The 13,801-nt window shown below is 34.1% G+C and overlaps 1 protein-coding gene across 1 annotated transcript in view; it reads right to left on the bottom strand.

Moving 5' to 3' along the window:
• LOC145246542 (tRNA (guanine(6)-N(2))-methyltransferase THUMP3-like) overlaps positions 1–13,801 on the bottom strand; it is a 613,480-nt gene that overhangs the window by 36,354 nt on the left and 563,325 nt on the right. The window lies entirely within an intron of this gene.

Genomic DNA, 13,801 nt, shown 5'->3' with positions numbered 1-13,801 from the left:
AGATATTATAATCTAGGGAGTATATAAAAAGTTGTAAGAATTAGGCCCCCCTCTCCCCCCCTTCCGAAAAAAGCCTTGCTGGATATTAAAACACACACAAACACATTTTCGCTTTTATATGTGCAATTATTTCAACATTTAACGTAGTGACTTAATCATTCTCTTATTTAAGTTCACCGTTAAAATGCAGTCTATTATGATTATTCATTTCATTTCAAAAGAAATAGATCAAAAGTGATGAATGTCTAATAATTAAATTCAAAAACACCACGTATCTTTGCAGATAACAATATTATATCTCACAAATGATCATACACTTTTTTTTTTTTTTTTAATATTTTTATTCGCTCCGAACAAGGCGTGAAGCCACCTGATGTAAGAAGCTCACAGAAACAAAAAAGTCTTTATGTGACGCTACATTTACACATGGGACCAACATTGTATCCTGTCGGGTTGACAGGAACATAGGACAAGCAATAACTCTTTTCTTGTTTTTTGTAACAACATTTATTTCCAGGTACTTTCTGCGAAGAAAACAAGATTGTGTTCTTCCTCTATTCTCTCAAACGTCATCCATGTCTGAAATGTGCTTTTATTTTTCCTTTGCACATGGCTTGACATTTACGTATGCGCGTCCATGCTCTGTTACATTGACAAAAAACCTTCGCCAGACATACAAAAAAAAAGCACACACACAAACACACATTTTCGCTTTTATATTATAGATTTACTAGATGCACAGTGATTCTATGGAAAAGAGTAGTGGTAGTAACACCAATGTAGCACATATTATTACTAGCAGGGCAGAAAGGCACCCGATCTGGTGCAAGTCTATAAATGGGCCACAACAAATCTTTTATACAAAAATCTGAAAAAAAATCTTTATAATGTACGTACTTGTTACTGCATGAAAATGTCATATTCCAAAAATCACGTAAATCGATCAAGTAGATTTTTTTTTTTATTTAAGAAAATCAAATATTATCGGACGATTCATCAAAGAAAAAGCCAAGCGCCATCTTGTTTGAGAGATAACGCAACTAACGCCCCCTGGCGGAAATATGGGTCAACAAGGGCAGTACATGCAGACCATCGAATATTTTATCAATCAAGTACTTTTTTTTTTTTTTTAAGAAAATCAATTTTTACGATTTCTAGGAATAATAAATAAATAAATTAACTTCTTTTAATAAAGAGAATGTGTCTTTGGGTTTGTATTACTGTACACATAATTTGAAAAAGTTGTCAAAAAACAAATAAATGTCATCAAAGGCAACATAAGTTACTTTTCTACTTAACTGAATAATTTTTTGGTACTTTATTCAATGTAATATGTTTATTCAGTTCAAAACACATACAGTATTTACCGATGTATTGGAAAATTTAAAATGGCGCCGATATTGATATTGTGCAGAACAATAAGAAAAATCATAGTGAACAATGCATTCAACAAAATTTCACACACATTTCTAGATACCTATATCTAATAAGTTCAAAAGAAAGGACACACTTAGGGAGGTATTTTGGTGGTCAAGTCACTAAATAGAGATTAGCTGGTTTCCCGGCATAGCCCAGGATGTAATAAAGATTGACTGAAATACATGTTCTAGCTGGTTTCTAGGCGTTGCCAGGGATGTAATATAGACACATTATGTTGTATATTACCTGTTCTCTTCTCCCTAAGGTAAAACAATTTCATATACATGCTGTAAATTACCTATGCTAGGGATAAAACATGAACAATACCAGTCCTAGGGTAGATAAAACAAATAATACATAGAGATGAAAGATTCCTCTCCCCTAAGAATAAAACATATGTTCAATATCTGCTTTTGTTTTTTCATTGTTTATACGGTCCCGAGCAGCGCCGGCTTCTCTGTTGAACACGGTATGTTTGGGAAAATTAGTTAAAAATTTTTATAGTAAAAAAGATTACTTGTAGCCCATTTATAGACTTGCACCCCCGATCTTACCTGGTCATAAAATATGCTTAGATATATTTTAATTCATGCAGATTTCATATTTATTTTTACAGTTCTGATATTTTATCTAAAAAAAAAAAAAAAAAAAAAGTACTGATATAAGAATTTTAAAAAATGACTTGGGTGTAACAAACATTTAGCATTACAGCCACATTCCCTACCAATGTAGATATTGAAAGATACATAAAATTTATATATTAATACGATAACGTACGTGTTATTTTGTGTCTCATACTTACATCTTTTTTCTTCAGAGTGACTGATGTTTAATTGTTATGACCTTCCAGTTCTTGTAATAAATAATTTTACCAAAGATTCTTAATAAGTTTGGGTTTTGCTTTCGATTATAGTTGATGGCACTCAAATCATCTTTTTTTTTCTTGACCTTTACTCCTGATCTGAAATGCAACACGTACATCAAGTCTGTTGCCAAGGTCGCTGGAAAGATGGTGGGATCCTTCTACCGCTCCAGAAGATATCTCACTACTGATGCAATTCTCTATCTATATAAAAGCCAAGTACGTCCAAGGATGGAATACTGTTGCAGTATCTGGGCAGGAGCTGCTAAAAACAGCCTATCCTGCCTTGACAGAGTACAAAATAGACTTCGTGGCTTAGTGTGGGATGCCCTTTTCTCTACCCTGCAATCTCTCTCCCACAGAAGAGACGTTGCAAGCCTATCTTTGTTTTATCGTCATTTCCATGGCAGGTGCTCGTCTGAACTCCAATCTCTGGTCCCCCTTCACGAATCTTTTTACAAAAAACACCAGTCTGTCAAAAACTTTCCCCCACTTTATCTATGCCTAAATCAAAACGTAGATTCCATGAACAAAGCTTCTTTCTTAGAACTGCACGCCTGTGGAACTCTGTTCCGTCTGCTTGCTTCCCTACTGACTACAACTTGGATGTCTTCAAGTCCAACGTAAACAAATTCCTGATGAACCGCCCCCTTAAGTAGACACCCTAAAACATCCACAATAACGTACTGTACTTACAATAACCCTTATTCGTGAGTGGCTTCCAGGCCTTGATAAGTGGTGACCACCTTGTAAAAAAAGTAATTTTACCAAGAATTCTTCATAAGTTTTGGTTTCGGTTTCGATTATAGCTGAAGGATCTCAAGTTATATATATTTTTCTTCGTAAGTTTTGGTTTCAATTCAAGTTGAGTCATATGGATATATATATATTTTTTTTAAATCACAACTTTATAATATATAAGAATCGATAGAAAATCGACTCTATAATAATATATATGAAATCTGCATACCTTAAAATATCATATTTAAGCATATTCCAGGCCGTCCCTGCTAGCTTAGATAAATACTTTTGCAGTTTTAATGAAAGAACTACACTAATATCAATAATGTCTCCGTTTACGCTGAACGTCTACAGAATGCCAACATCAATATATTACCTATGAATAAGTCCATTGTGGAATTTCCACAGGTCCTGCTAGTTTGATATTGAACGATTTAAAGAATGGGCAGTTAGAAATAAAAACATGTCGGCAAGTTGAAACGAAAATTTTGTATTTCAACTTGCCAACATATTTCTGTACACGTTATTCATCCATCTATCCAAAGATTTTACTCGTTATAAACCATTACTATTTCCTGTTTATTTCAATGTTTGTGACCAGTAGTTTTAGAGTTTATCGGTTAAATATTTACACACACACACACACATACATACATACATCTGTTTTATTTATAAAGAATATTACAATTTTAATAATTAAAAAAATTCCCACTCTCTGTGTCATGAATGGATATTTAAATAATCTCCTGCAGTTACAGATCATATTGAATAAAATAACGTAATTAGAAAGCCATTCTTAACATTAGGAGTGGCTATGTTAACTATTCTGTACTTTCACCTAACAATTTGAGAAAAGAATAATAAATTTGTGAAACTGAAATTTTTCCCAGATGCTATTTTACGGATTAAGTTTAGTATCAAAAAGTGAATCTAACCGAACACAGTTTGTTGAGGAGTCGGATTCTCTTCTAGTTTATTCCACAAGGGTAAATTATTCTTGTTCTGTCAGCCATGATCGGATAGAAGTGTGATGTAAAAAAAATTCTTATTTATTTTTACTTAGTCTCATTGAACCTTCAAGACTGTCAACTAGAACTGTTACTCAATAGGTGATTAAATTTGAAAGGTCATATTTTTCGTGTTTGAGTGGCAATTTTGATTGGAAAATAGCGCAAGTTGAAAAAATCATGTTGATCACAATTCAAGAACTTTATCCATTGCATTATAATTGTTAATTTTCAAATTACAAATGAAATAATTTTTAACAAATCCTCAAAAGAAATTAAAAAAAAAAAAAAAATAGGAGCTTGGTCACATTTTTCAAAACATTATTTTATAACGTTAATTTGAAATTTTAGAAAACCAAGTAATATTAAAAAGTACTTTAATAAATGATTAAAACCTTTTTTTTTCTAAGACTTTTATTGTACAAGATGCCTTCAATAAGTTTCCAAACTCTTCTCGCATGGGCACTTTTATTGATAATACACACATGAAACTCTAGGCCCTTTTGAAGTAATCTCCTCCGGCTGCAATGCACTTGTTGTACTATTCTACCTGGATATTCTGGAAAGCCCCATTGAAGTCTTCTTGTGTGAGCGTGTCAATGACCCTCATCACAGCATCTTTCATCTCCTCAATTGTTTCATAACAACAGCCTCTAAGGTTTTCCTTGAGCTTAGGGAATAACCAAAAGTCACAGGGAGCAAGGTCTGGACTATAGGAAGGATGAAGAATCGTCTTGATGCCCATCTTGGTCTGACAAGGATGGAGTTGTGGATTGGTGCACTCACACAAATCTTTCGCATCTTCAATTCCTCACGAATAATTGTGTGCACAGTTTTTACACTGACGATAAAATGCGCACTTATCGTCTCTATAGACACACGATGCTCCTTATCCATGAAATTCTTTATTCAGCCAATCAACTTTGGTGTTTTGACTTCCTTACTCCTCACAGCCTTCCTTCCTTGAATCTCTTATGCCACTTAAAAACTAGTACTTGATTTGTGAAAATTGGTCCAAAAGCAGTCTGAAGTATTCCATACGTTTCTGTGACATTTTTCCCAGTTTAAAACAGAATTTTATTGCATATCGTTCTTCTAAAGTGTCCTCATATCCAAATTGCATTTTTGAAATCCACCAGTCTTGACACTCGGGCTTTAGTAGGGTGCATTCCAATTCCTGCTGCAGCTCTTCATTTAAACGTGAAATCATAAAAATTGGTTAGTCATTTCATAAGATCTATAGCAATATAAGATACTGAATTTTTTAACGTGCCTATTAATACTGTGGAAATTGTATTGTATTGAAAGAACTGCTTAAATTGGTGACGTGAGTTGTGGAATGGCTGCCAGCGGTATCGTCTTTGGCTTCTTCAATTTTGCGTGATTTTGTGAATTGCCCCACAAACTGGTTGAATGGTTTTACCTTTTCTCCTTCGCCTAAAACTAATTTGTTCGCCTGCAGATGCCGTTTACTCCGTAGACAAAAGGACATTCAGACATCAAAGGTATCCTTAGATTTTCTGTAAATGTGGATTCAGGGGATGAAATTTGTGGAACTACAAAACAATTTAAATTTGATCCAATCTCTGATTGGTTGTCAATCGTAACCCCCAGCAATATTTGATACATTGTCCAGACTTTACAAATAACCAGAATTAAATATCAATTCACTATAAAGACGCAGACGATATTTGTCCGCAATTTTACTTTTTTTTTTTTACTTTTGCTCTTCATAAATATATTGCCACTAAAGTTATAGCCTGTTAAAATAAGTGCTTTAGGCTAAATTAATGATTGAATATAGTTATATTTGTGATTAGCCTGAGTACCTAGCGTGGCCCGGGTGTTTGGAGGTGTGTGTTGAGCAAAAAAAAAAAAGTGGTAGTAGGCAGGCAGGCAGGCAGGCAGGCAGGCTTGACCCCGTACTATGAAGAAGGAAAAGGAGGTGAAAAAAAAAAACAAAAAAAACGTGACGTCTTTGCTGTCGCACCCATCGACAAACCGGAAGTGACGTAGGTTTAAATTAAGGCGAGACAATCCAAAAGAGGAGACGACTTTCGAAAATATCGGCAAAAAAAGCGACCCCTCCCTGTAGAAAACTACCCAATGAAGGGTAAAGAAATTAATGTTTTTTGCCAATTTTTCGGTATTTATCGTCTGAAGAGTCGAGCTTCAAAACAATACTGATCTTGTGAAAATCCGTTGCCTCTGTTGAAAGTTTTAGACATACATACATACATTTAAACAGACAGGTGAGATTTATAGTATAGACTAGCGAGGGGTACCCGGCGTTGCTCGGGTGTTTGTAGGTGTGTGTGAAAAAAAAACAGGTGCCCGTGAAAAAAAAAAGCCTTGACGACGCGCAGTTGGAAAATAGTAAAGTGTGAAAAAAAAAAAAAACAGGTGCTCGTTTTTGATTGACGTGACGGCGATAGGTATTCAGCAGTCAGCATTTTGTGCGGGGACAGTTTTTAATGAGGTCAATAAATCGGTTTGTTTGTTTTCAAAAACCCGCTCCCCCGTCTGATATGATGAAGTCGACAAACGTTCACTGGCTCTGGGCCTGTTCTTATTTATAATGCCTCCCCACGGGACAGAGTTAGACACCAGGGTCGTTTTTTAACGTGGATAAAAGGAACAAAAAAAAAAATTGTCTGAGTCATGAAGGATTTCTCCTCCACTGACAGAGAACAAGAAATTGAAGTGCAGCATCTGAAGAACTGATACTACACTTTGATCTTGTCCTGAAGGCCTAGTCACTGGCCCTGTTATTAGAGTCGAGTTTCGCTTTTTGTTTATACCGAAAACCGAATGTAACGCGTGCCGATGCGGGGAAATGTGGAATAATTAACGTTTGAAAGTCAATAAAATTAAATAGACAGGCGAGCTTCGTGGTTAAGTGTGAGATATTACAATTTATAGATGATATAAAAAGTTTTAAGAAGTTGTGAACCGAGCAAGCGCTTCTTTGAAAGAAGCCTTTTGTGGGCATCGAGGAAAAGCGTACATACATACATACATTTTCGCTTTTATATATATACTAGCAGGGCTACCCAGCGTTGCTCGGGACCGTATAAACAATGAAAAAACAAAAGCAGATATTGAACATATGTTTTATTCTTAGGGGAGAGGAATCTTTCATCTCAAGTTTTAGCGTTAATGACAGGTTTTTTGGGGCCCCCCCCTCGAAGATAACTGATCAGTTGACCAACTTCTAGTGGTCCGTTTGACGTGAAATTTCGATATTTGTCATCCGGGTGATGGGGCTTCGATATGATACCAAATTTGTCAAGTTTGGTTGCGTCTTTCAAAAGTTTTAGCGTTACAAACAAACATACATACATACATACACACAGACGTTTGGCTTTTATATATATAGAAGATAATTTTTACATTAAATAATAATTCCTATTAATCCCTTACTCTGCATTGAATGGATATCATATTACTTAGTTTGCTGCATCTTATTATAACAAGGGTCCACGCAAAAATTCAGTCAAATCGGCTCAGTGGTTTCAAGAAAAACTGAAACGAACAGACAAAGAGTGATATAAAATAGATTCCAGTTTTTTTTTTCTTCACGATTAGAGAGCAATATCAGAGAGTAAAAGAACTTGATTTAAATATTTTGCTTTAAATACATGATTAGGAAGAAAGAAAAAAGTAAAATTAAGTAAAATTTATTTGACTAAAAAAAAAGGGGATGTTTGAATGATTATCTGCCCCTTACTTGAGCAGCAGAAGATGTGAGAGGGGAGACGATTTTGAGGGAAGACACAATTTTGAAGAAAGACAAGATTTTGAGAGAAGAGACAAGATTTTGAAGGAAGACACAATTGTGAATGTAGGGACGATTTTGACATAAAGTGTATACATGTCACAATCGCAGTGGGCGTATCGATAAAACTGTTTGCTTTTTTTCACCTCCTTTTCCTCTGGGGCCCTGTCGGTGGGGCATTAGAATATGCCGACTGCCCCCCTGCAGAGGGTAAAAGTCCCTCAATGGGGGTCCTGGATATGACCTTAAACTATATCCAGTGGTGAGGCCCCAGCTTGTGGGCTTTGGGGAGTGTGGAGCCACCCTTTAATTACCATTGCTCCCAGGTCCACTCTGACCCAGAGTGGTAATACCTGTTAGGGTTCCAACTATGGGTTAAATAGAAACGGACGTGAAAACAACAAATATATTCTATTAAAAGAATTTTTTCTTCAAAATCTTTGGATTCGGCATTAAATAACCCGAAAAGGGTTGATATGCCGTAAAACAAAAACAACCAACCAACCTTTTCCTCTGGTGCGTTCAAGACGGCTTACTACTCCTAATTTTTTCTTTTTTTTTTGTGCTCGCACAGGTACTTGCTAGTATTTTAAGTTGTTTTAATTCATTTTTTTTTTTTGCCCAAATAATACCCCTTACACACACCTCAACACACCCGGGCAACACCAGGCACCCAAGTTAGTGTATATTTTGAGGAGTTTTCACCCAAGCATCGTTGTGATCTCAGGCAAAAGATGTACCTTTTACCCCATTCTCGGTTCGTGTTTCTGCTTCATTGAAGATGCCTTTCTCTTCCATATCCAAGTTGAAAGTCACCTTAAACATTCAAACTTTAAAAACATCGGTAGATACACAGGTAATTAAACAGATAAACAGATAATCTACTGCTTCTGTCCGACCACTCTCTAACACTTTTGCATGGCTTGTTGCACTTAGCCCTTCTTTTTTGGCCCATAAATGCTATTTGAATAGATTATCAGTTGAATGATGAAGAATGTTATGAGAGGATTGAAAACGGAATGAACAAAATGTGATTACTTCTGAGGACTATTTATAAACAAGCACTTGTTAACATTTGATTTGAAAACAACCATGTTGTAACTTGAAGGAAGGAACGTTCGTAGACATTTTGTAAACATTGTTTTTAAAAAAATAAAAAATAATACTTCTATTATGTTTTAAACGACTGTAATAGTTTATTTTGGAAGTATATTTCATAAAGAAAATTGGCAACCCACTTTAAAAACAGAAATTACGAGTTTTATATATTTTATTCGCAGTTTTTTGTTGACTCTTCTGGCGGCCATGTTGTAAGCCCTAACGGTATTTTTGGAGATTACCCAGAAGGTTTTGTTTTAAACAAAATCAAATATAAAAGACAATCAAAAGAATCATTTTTGGCATCGAAAAATAACCACAAATTTTTCCAATTCCAATAATCTAAAATGGTCCGATTTTTCTGATTTCCAATTCCAGTTAATTGTCTCAACACACACATATATATATATATATACCAGTGGTGAAAAAACCGGACTAAAGTGCTCAATGTGTATATATATATATATATATATATATATATATATATATATATATATATATATATATATATATATATATACACCAGGTTAAAGGTATTCAAGAGTGATAATTAGGGCTAGGACAACAGCATATTCTTTTCATTGTTTTGACTCTCGAGTGTGTATCTGTTGATATCTTATATGTTTTTATATAGAGTGATGTGGTTCTCGGTTGATAAAATGTGTCTGTGCCGGATATATACTAGAGAGTCAAAACAATGAAAAGAATATGCTGTTGTCATAGCCCTGGTGATAACTAATGAATTTAACAAGGTTATTAAGAGTGCTCAATAAAAGAAGATATTTATTTACCAGTGGTGAAAAAACCGGACTAGAGTGCTCAATGTGTAGCGAGAGCAGTATATATGAAATTTATTACTGCGAGTCCAGAATGAGTTTACATATTGTTTCAGTTAGGGTAAAATCCTCAAAAAGAAGAGGAAATATCCAACTAGCATCGTCAGAATTCAAAGATTTTTATATATATATATATATATATATATATATATATATATATATATATATACACCAGGGTCCATCTATGAATTCTGACGATGCTAGTCGGATATTTCCTCTTCTTTTTTAGGATCTTCCTCTAGCTGAAACAATATGTAAACTCATTCTGGACTCACAGTAATAAATTTCCTATATATATGTCAGGCCCTTCAATTCATTGAGCACTTTCAGTTAAATTAATTCAGTCAATTTAGCTCTTATGCGTCGATCATCATATAATGATTAGATCACTCTAACTGACGCAAAAAAAAAAAAAAAGTTAACGATAAAATGTTTAAATTTCAACGTTATTTCACCCGGTTAACGGTAGCCGAATGGATACGGTCTTTGCTAACCAAGCCAGAGATGGCTTGTGTTGCCGAGTTCGAATCTATCGACTGGTGTTAATCGTGACATCTTGCACTGAAGATTCCCGAAAGCATGAAACACTAGTGTCTGTGGGTATTTAATTATTATTACAGTAAAAAATTTATATATATATATATATAATAATAATAATAATAATAGGGCTTGGACAACAGCATATTCTTTTCATTGTTTTGACTCTCGAGTGTGTATCCGTTGATATCTTATATGTTTTTATATAGTGATGTGGTTATCGGTTGATTAACTGTGTCGGGTATATACTCGAGAGTCAAAACAATGAAAAGAATATGCTGTTGTCATAGCCCTGGTGATAACTAATGAATTTAACAAGGTTATTAAGAGAGCTCAATAAAAGAAGAGCAAGCTATATTTTTATTACTAGAAACAAATTTATATGGTTGTGACACTGGACATGCTAATGTTTCGGACAAATGGTAGGCTAAAACCAGAAATCCTCGTCAGGCGACTTAATAAATGACTTCTTACAACAGAAGAAATCACTCCTCTTCCTTTTCCTTTTATGAAGACTGGTTTCTTCTGTTGAAAGTAACTATTTATTAAGTCGCCTAACAAGAAATCCTGGTTTTAACCAACCATTTGTCCAAAACATTATCATGTTATTCATCTGCAAAAGATCTAGCTAATTTGCATATTCATTTAAACATTCATTTTAATTAATTCCTTATTAGTTTTTTCGGTTTTTTTTTTATGGGATGATCATTTTTAGTTAACTATTACTTGTAATTATATTCATGCAGATATTCTACATGATTTATACTTGTGTAATATTTGCATAAAAAGGTTATAGTAAACACAAAACTCTTTCTATATATATTTATGTATATATATTTGTTTAAAAAATGTTGCCTACCAAACTCCTCTGTCAGTTTTTGATCTACAGGCATGAGACTTAATATATTGGGGATTTGAACCCATGCAAAACTTTATATTTAGGTTTTAGCCGGGGAAAATCGTTGCAAAAGTGTGAAAATTAAAAAACTGAAATTTGCCACGTGAAGGTTGAATGACGGCATTATGAATATGCAGGCGCTACGTAATAGTAATTGGTTCATGTTTTAATTTTTAGCCTTATAGCAAACATGTCTTCATAGTACAGTTATTAACGTCAAAGGAAAAACTAAATTGTAAGTTAAACGTTTTAGTTTCGATTCACGGTGGTGGCGCACAAGTCATTTTTTTTTTTACTTTTTAAATCATTACTGTATATTGTGTCCAATATAATCTATATATTAATACGATAGCGTGTGTGTTCTTTTGTGTGTCATGCTGTGGGTCGTTTAATTGTTATGTTCTTCTATTTCTTGTCATAAATAATTTTACCAAGAATCCTTCATAATTTTTGGTTTCGGTTTAGACTATAGCTGATGACATTTAAATCATCTATTTTTTTTATAAATAATTTTATCAAGGATTCTTCATAAGTTTCGGTTTCGATTATGACTGAAGGAACTCAAGTTATATATATATATATATATATACATCTATGTTTTTCATAAGTTTTTATTTCGGTTTCGAGTCAAGCTAATGCACCCAAGTCATATGGATATATTTTTTTATTTTTGAAATTGCAACTTTATAATATATAAAAATCGATAGAACATTAACTCTATAATAATATATACGAAATCTGCAAGAATTAAGATATCATATTTAAGTGTATTTTACAACCAAGCTCTACCAGGCGTTCGTGCTAGCTTAGATAAATACTTTTGCGGTTTTAACAAAAAAGCTACAATAATATCAGAGCGTCTACACTTATACTAAACATCTACAGAATGCCAACATCAATGAAGGAGTCCCCTGTGGAATTTCCACAGGTCCCGCTAGTAAAATAATAAATAGGAAATCTGCATTAATTAAAATATCCTATTTGAGCGTATTTTACAGCTGGGCAATGCCAGGCGGCCTGCTAGTAATATAAATAAATGTCTCTTTTAACCTTTTAGCTACTGGACGATCACATGGATGAATAAATGTTCGATTTCTCTCAAATGTTTTCAGTAAAATATTTTTTTTTTTTACATAGGCATCACCACATTATCAATGCCAAGAGGCCACTCAAGGATAAGGGTTAAAGATAAAGTTAAATTCACGCATCACATTCTTCCATTGGATATGATTAATGCTACATTTTGATTCGAGACAAATATCAGAACTTATTATTGATCCAAACAGTCAAATAGAAACACATGTTTAAGAAAAGCTTAACATTATCACATTGACACCAAAGTTTTCATCAAATTACCAAAGTTGAGCACTGTCGAGCCCGGCCAACCAGATAGGTGACTATTTAGGAATACTAGGCGCTGTATGGATTCAGATAAGCCAGTATGTATAAGACCTCTGTTTAAGGTCACCCCTGAGCAAGGCGCATCACCTGTTAATCTCTCTCTGATACAGTGGAGGATTACTATACAGGAGATTGATGGAGTTCTTCAGTCGTAATAAAGGTAATATATCTATGAGCAGGGAGATCTACTAAAAGAAAAAATGGATAGAAGGAATCTGTTGGCTCTGTACGTCTTCTAATGATGATGTCACAAGCTAAACAGGGTTTACAATTTATCATGAGCCAACACGGAAGTAGTAAGGTTTGGTTTGGTTGTTTTGTTTTATGGCATATCAACCCTTTTCAATAAAGTTACAAGAGAAAATTGCACAAAGACTGAACTAGATAGGCGAACTAGCAAAGTCAAATCTTCCTACCACGGCATATCAACCCTTTTCAGGTTATTTAATGCTGAATCCAGTTATTTTGAAAGCAATTTTTATGCTTCGAGTTCTTTATATCTTTAAATATTTATCTGTAGAGTTTGGTTTTTTTTTTTTTACGGCATATCAACCCTTTTCAGGTTATTGAATGCCGAATCCAATCATTTTGGAAATAGTATTCATGTTGCATCCAGTTATTTCGTAGAAATTTTTTTATTCTTCAAACTTTTTGTATCTTCAATTGCTAATTTGTAGTGTTTGCTTTGGTTGTTTTATAGTGGATTTTATCGTTTTTGTTTCCTGCAGAACATGAATGAGTTTTGCAATGGGAGAGGGAAAAGGGTTACAGGATTAATGTTTGGTGAATTTTAAGTTACAAAACCAGTCAGGAAGTGGGGGAGATAGAAAGAGAAAAGGAAAATGGGAAGAAGGAAAAGGGGAAAAAGTGGGTTTTTGGTTTTGGTTTTGCAGAATATAATTAAGTTTTGCAAAAGGAAGTAGAAAAACAAAAAGTGTGCATAAACTTAAACGTAGATTCCATGAACAAAGCTTCTTTCTTAGAACTGTGCGCCTGTGGAATTGTCTTCCGTTTTCCTGCTTTCCAGCTGACTACAATATGGTTGTGTTCAAGTCTAACGTAAATAAGTTCTTGATGAGCCGTTCCATATAAGTTATCAAATTTACCGAATTTTCATTACTAATGATTACTATATTGTCCAATTTCTACTGTACACTCTTTAACCCTTATCCTTGAGTGGCCTCTTGCCCTTGATAATGTGGTGATGCCTGTGCAAAAAAAAAA

This window comes from Euprymna scolopes, chromosome 24, assembly GCF_053919585.1.
Source record: "Euprymna scolopes isolate OS-2025 chromosome 24, ASM5391958v1, whole genome shotgun sequence".
In the NCBI taxonomy this organism is placed as follows: Eukaryota; Metazoa; Mollusca; class Cephalopoda; order Sepiida; family Sepiolidae; genus Euprymna; species Euprymna scolopes.
Note: the sequence above shows the minus strand (reverse complement) of the source record. Positions and strands in the feature narration are given on the sequence as shown.